This window comes from Bidens hawaiensis, unplaced genomic scaffold (genome assembly GCF_021521415.1).
Source record: "Bidens hawaiensis isolate Kalapana, Puna unplaced genomic scaffold, B.hawaiensis_p1.1 tig00021582_1, whole genome shotgun sequence".
Taxonomy (NCBI): Eukaryota; Viridiplantae; Streptophyta; class Magnoliopsida; order Asterales; family Asteraceae; genus Bidens; species Bidens hawaiensis.
In genome coordinates, this window is record NW_027493360.1 from 286,672 (window position 1) to 292,609 (window position 5,938).

At 35.7% G+C, this 5,938-nt stretch overlaps 1 pseudogene across 1 annotated transcript; it reads left to right on the forward strand.

Annotated features, from left to right (window-relative positions):
• The first annotated feature begins 667 nt into the window (after positions 1–667).
• Positions 668–5,564, forward strand: LOC143563891 (ATP-dependent zinc metalloprotease FTSH 3, mitochondrial-like; annotated as a pseudogene). Its single transcript, XR_013140743.1, has 8 exons — positions 668–918; positions 992–1,229; positions 1,310–1,387; positions 1,474–1,607; positions 1,976–2,449; positions 3,264–4,030; positions 4,114–4,341; positions 4,756–5,564. The product of XR_013140743.1 is annotated as an ATP-dependent zinc metalloprotease FTSH 3, mitochondrial-like (transcript).
• The last annotated feature ends 374 nt before the right edge of the window (positions 5,565–5,938 follow it).

A 5,938-nucleotide genomic window follows, 5' to 3' on the forward strand; every position in this document is an offset into this window, starting at 1 on the left:
ACATGTTAGTTAATGTTAGTTGCTTATGACTTTAATTTTGAATGTATATAATCATGTTTTGACATTCAAATCATATATAAATTTAAAAATATAATAGTAGTGATGAATTGTTTTTTTAATTAAAATCTATCATTTATTGTAATTGTATTTAACTTATGGCTATCTTAAATATAATTATATCATTATTATTATATTAGATTTAAATAGTTCAGTATTTTAATTTCAAGTAGTTGTGACGACTATTCTATAGATGTAAGAGTACCATCACAACGCGCGACTAAATTAATTTCTTGATCGAACGTGACACCCGCAACGTAGCACAAGAGAAAATTACTAATTTTCATTCATTTAGTAAATAAACAAGCACAAAAAATCCTCAAGTCAAAACAATTTACAATGAACTTTAGGTTAGGTACATATAACTACATATCATGCATTGTCAACCTAAGAATATTACTAACCATATAAAGTAAGAATTAAACACCTTGTTAGGTGATACCTTTCACATTCAAAAGTCCAATATTATCTTGCTACCCAAGTTTTAATCAATAGTCCACAATAACAATAAAAGAAAAAAGAAAATCAAAATAACAATAATAATAATAATAATAATAATAATAATAATAATAATAATAATAATAATAATAACATTAAGTCGGGCAAAACCTACACTTCCCCTTATAGCCGCGTTTGGTGTTTCCATATATCCACCGTCGATACTCACTCGTGGCCCAAAACTAGAACAATCAAAATATCTGGTCTTTTCGTCGAACACCTCATACGCACTCTTTCTTTACCATCCTCCAACAATTCAACCAAAATCACATACACCCGCATGCCAATTCGTTGAAACCCACCAACCCAATCATGATGTTTTCACGGCTTTGTCGTTCAATCTCTCGATCGTCTCGTTCTAGGGTACGTTTTTCGTTTAGCTTATAATTATAATTATTAATATTTTAACGTTTTGAATGATTGAATCTGTTGATAGAATGTTCTGAGTGGTGCTAATGGATCAAGATCATCGATTTTGACCGATTGTTCAGTTTACCCATCTCGATTTAATGGAATTGGAGGTGAAGATTTGGGGATTTTAAGGAGGTGTTTAGGTTCATTAGCAGGGAATAATAATATTAATAATAACAAGGTGTATATGTCGGATATTAATTATGTTCTTACAAACCCTAAGTTTAGAAGGTTCTTTTCTAATGAAGCCCCTAAAAAGAAAAGTAAGGTTTTTTATTTTTATTTTTTTAATATGATTTGTGTTAATTGAATATATGGTTACTTGGTTTGCTAATATGGTTAGATTATGAGAACTTTTACCCGAAGGAAAAGAAGGAAACACCGAAAGGGAATAATAACAACCAGAAATCGGAATCGAAAGGTTAGATGGATGAGTTGGTTTTACTAAAGTTGGTTAATTTGTTTGTTTGATGGTTGGTGGTACTAATGATATTGTGCAACGTGTAGAGGAGTCGAACTCGGAAGATGATGGTGGGTTTTTTCCGAAGCAGTTTCAGTTTCAGATACCGATCCCGATGCTGGTGATCGGGTTGTTGCTGTTTACTTCGCTCTCGTCGTTTGGTCCTCGTGAACAAAAGCAGGTCGAAATAATTAAATGTTATATTAGATTTATACTTTATTGTAGAAGTTAAAACAGCAATTTATCGTAGATTTATGTTATCTTATAAATGTTATCGTAGGGGTGTAAACAAGTTCAGCCGAGCCCAGGCTCGAGTAGGCTTGAGTTCGGTTCGGCTCGTTTTGACTTATGAGAGCTTGAACTCAGCTAGTAATTTATATACATATATGTATTTTTATTTGAGGCTCAGGCTCGGCTTGGCTTCTATAAGGGTCGGCTCGTTTTGAGCTTTATATCGATTTGATCTTGAGTAGCTCGTGAACGGCTTGGCTCGTCTGCACCCCCATATTCAAGTTACAATCTTTTTCGTTTTACCATTGTTATTTACAGATTAGTTTCCAAGAATTCAAAAACAAGCTTCTGGAACCGGGCTTGGTGGATCATATAGTTATTTCCAACAAATCAGTTGCGAAAGTGTACGTTCGAAACACGCCACGAAATCAATCATCTGATGGTTCTATGGAAGGACTTGATTCAGCTTCTAAAGTGAACATGAGTCAATATAAATATTATTTTAATATTGGGAGCGTTGAGTCTTTTGAGGAGAAACTAGAGGAAGCGCAAGAAGCACTCGGGGTTGATCCTCATGATTATGTTTCGGTTACTTATGCTTCTGAAATGGTTTGGTATCAAGAGATTATGCGGTTTGCACCGACACTTTTGTTGTTGGGATCGCTTTGGTATATGAGTCGGAGGATGCAAGGTGGTTTAGGGGTTGGTGGTGGTGGCGGGAAAGGTGCTCGTGGGATATTTAATATTGGAAAAGCGCATATAAATAAAGTTGATAAGAATGCGAAAAATAAGGTGCCTTTTTCATCTCTAACTAGTTATTGTGCTATGTGGCTAGGTTCCGCCTGCAAAATGAATAGAACGAACACAGACGGGGTTTGATCGTGTTCGTCTGTTTAACAATAACTGAACAAATGAATGGACACGAACATTTAAAAGTACTAGTTTTTGTGTTCCTGTTCGTTAAGAAAATGAACATGCTTGTGTTTGTTTTAACTTCTACTGGACAAAATGAAGGAACACAAACACATAAACAAACGCATTTTCTTGTTCATGCTCATTCTTTAACTTTCTAAACGAATGGTTCTCGAACACAAACGTACAAAAACGAACAAAATTGGGCATAAGCGAACATAAATGAGCGGAAATAAACCAACACAAGATTAAAGTAAAACATGAATACCAATTTAAGGTCTATGATATCATCATCATTACACCAAACTTTTCAAAATACACAAATATAGTTTCAAATTATGAGCATTAAATTGGTTACAAATTAATGTGAGTAATAAATAAATTTGAATGAATATTTATACAAACATAAACGAATGAACAAATATAAACACACATAAATGAAAGAACGTTCACAAACGTGAATGAAAACATCTGCTCATGTTCGTTCGTTTATTAAATGAACAACATAAACGAACTTCCTGCTGAACGTTTCACATATTTCCTTTCTTTCACAAAGTTGTTTTTCATGGTCATTTTATGTATTAATATCTTGAAGATTTTTGTGGAACGCTAGAAAACAATAAATAATATAAACTTTTCTTTATATCTTACAACTGAATTTAAAATATCATAATCATGTTAATATCTTATCCAGGTCTTTTTTAATGATGTTGCTGGATGTGACGAAGCAAAACAAGAAATCATGGAATTTGTACACTTTCTCAAAACCCAAAAAAATACGAAGAACTTGGAGCCAAAATCCCGAAAGGCGCTTTACTAGTGGGTCCACCGGGGACTGGGAAAACCCTTTTAGCCAAAGCAACTGCTGGCGAATCTGGCGTCCCATTCCTCTCAATATCCGGCTCCGACTTCATGGAAATGTTTGTTGGTGTTGGCCCATCAAGGGTCAGAAACCTCTTCCAAGAAGCCCGACAATGCGCACCGAGTATAATATTCATCGATGAAATCGACGCAATTGGTCGTGCCAGAGGTCGCGGTGGGTTCTCAGGCTCGAATGACGAGAGAGAAAGCACACTTAACCAACTTTTAGTTGAAATGGATGGGTTCGGGACCACTGCGGGTGTGGTTGTTCTAGCTGGCACTAACCGACCCGATATTTTGGATAAGGCTTTGTTGAGGCCCGGGAGATTTGACAGACAGATTAGTATTGATAAACCGGATATTAAAGGACGGGAACAGATTTTTCAAATTTATTTGAAGAAACTTAAACTTGATAACGAACCGTCTTATTTCTCTCAAAGACTTGCGGCTCTAACTCCCGGTTTTGCTGGTGCGGATATTGCGAATGTTTGTAATGAAGCCGCATTAATAGCTGCTAGAGGTGAAAAGACTAAAATAACCATGGAGCATTTTGAAGGTGCCATTGATCGGGTTATTGGTGGGCTTGAGAAGAAAAACAAGGTAACATGAGACGATTTTAGTTTCTTATAATTATTTAACATATTAATTATTTAATTTATTAACCAATACGGGTTTTGAGACAGGTGATAAGCAAGCTTGAGAGGAGGACTGTAGCTTATCATGAAGCGGGTCATGCGGTTGTCGGGTGGTTTTTGGAACATGCGGAACCTTTGTTGAAAGTAACAATTGTTCCTCGTGGAACTGCAGCACTCGGTTTTGCTCAGTATGTACCGAGTGAGAATCTACTTATGACTAAAGAACAGCTTTTTGATATGACTTGCATGACTCTTGGTGGCCGAGCTGCTGAACAGGTAGTTTAATTTTACATATTGCTTACTTCATGCATCCATGAACAGTTGTTTAACCGGCCACATAGCTTATGTATGATTTTAAGCAACCGTCCAAAAAATGACAAACTTTCATGAACTCTTTGTAATGATTTAATTAGGCATTTATGTCTGGATGTGACATGAAACTGATAATTCGATCGTCAGGAGTCGAATTCGTATTATGATATTGATGATTATCTAATACTTTAGGTCTTAAATAAACGGGTATAGTACCAGCCACAACAAAATTAATTATTCTCGCTCTTTTTTTAATTTAAAAATGCTTTTCCTTTACATTATTCATTAGAATTTTAGATTATAGTTAGAAACTGAATTGTCATATTACCAAGACTCAAATAAACTAATTATCTGATTATTATTATTTATTGATTTAAGGTGATATTGGGAAAGATTTCAACTGGAGCGCAAAACGACTTGGAGAAAGTAACAAAAATGACATATGCTCAAGTCGCAGTATACGGGTTCAGTGAAAAGGTAGGCCTACTGTCTTTCCCTCAAAGAGAGGACGGAATGGAGATGACTAAACCATACAGCAGCAAAACGGGTGCCATCATCGACACCGAGGTAAGAGAATGGGTCAACAAGGCGTATGACCGCACAGTCCAACTCGTTGAAGAACACAAAGAAAAACTTTCCCAAATTGCCGAACTTCTGCTTCAAAAAGAAGTCCTTCATCAAGAAGACCTGCTTAAAGTGTTGGGTGAACGGCCGTTTAAGGCACCCGAGATGACGAATTACGACCGGTTTAAGCTCGGGTTTCAGGAAGAAGAAGCGAAAACGGGGCAACCCGGTGGCAGCGGTGAAGATAGCCAGACCCCACTTGAGCCTGATGTTGTTCCTGCTTAGAATGTTTTAATTTCGGATACATTAAGGTTGATGTTCCTCTCTTCCCATTTGGATTTGAAAAGATTTGGGTGGAGGGTTGTCATAATTGAAGTTGTGTTATTTGATGACATATTAAGCTGAATGCTGATGATGATATTCACAAACAACACAGGATGTAAAGGTGTCACCTGCTGCTTTTTTATTTTTATTTTTTTGTCTGTGACATTGTTGATTTTGTTTTAGACGTCCAAAGGTAACATTTTTTTTCCTTCTTTTTGTTGCATAAAGTTGGGTTTAAGTAGTAGTTGTTCTATGTACGTTTGTTATTTAATAAAGCTTATGTAACAAAGAAACCAGATGGATTTGAAAGGCACGTGTCTAGATTTCAGTTGGTCATTCTAAATTATTAGATTAGATGTGTGATGTAGTTCCAAAATATGAAGTAAATAGATTGCAAACTGAGAGTATATGGTATGAACTTCATTTATAATTGGTTTTGTCTTGTTGGATAGATAACCTTAGCAAATGTCAAAACAGTTGAATAAGGTAGCGAGTTTTAATGTGTTTGACAATGATACTATGGGTATGTTTGTCAAAACTAGCTGATAGCTGTAGCTAGAAGTTGTTAACTGGTGACTGAAAGCTGGTGGCTAGAAGCTGTAGCTGTTGGTTGGAAGCTGTAGGATTTCTAGATATATTTAGATGTTTGGCAGAGTACCTTGAACTTTTAATA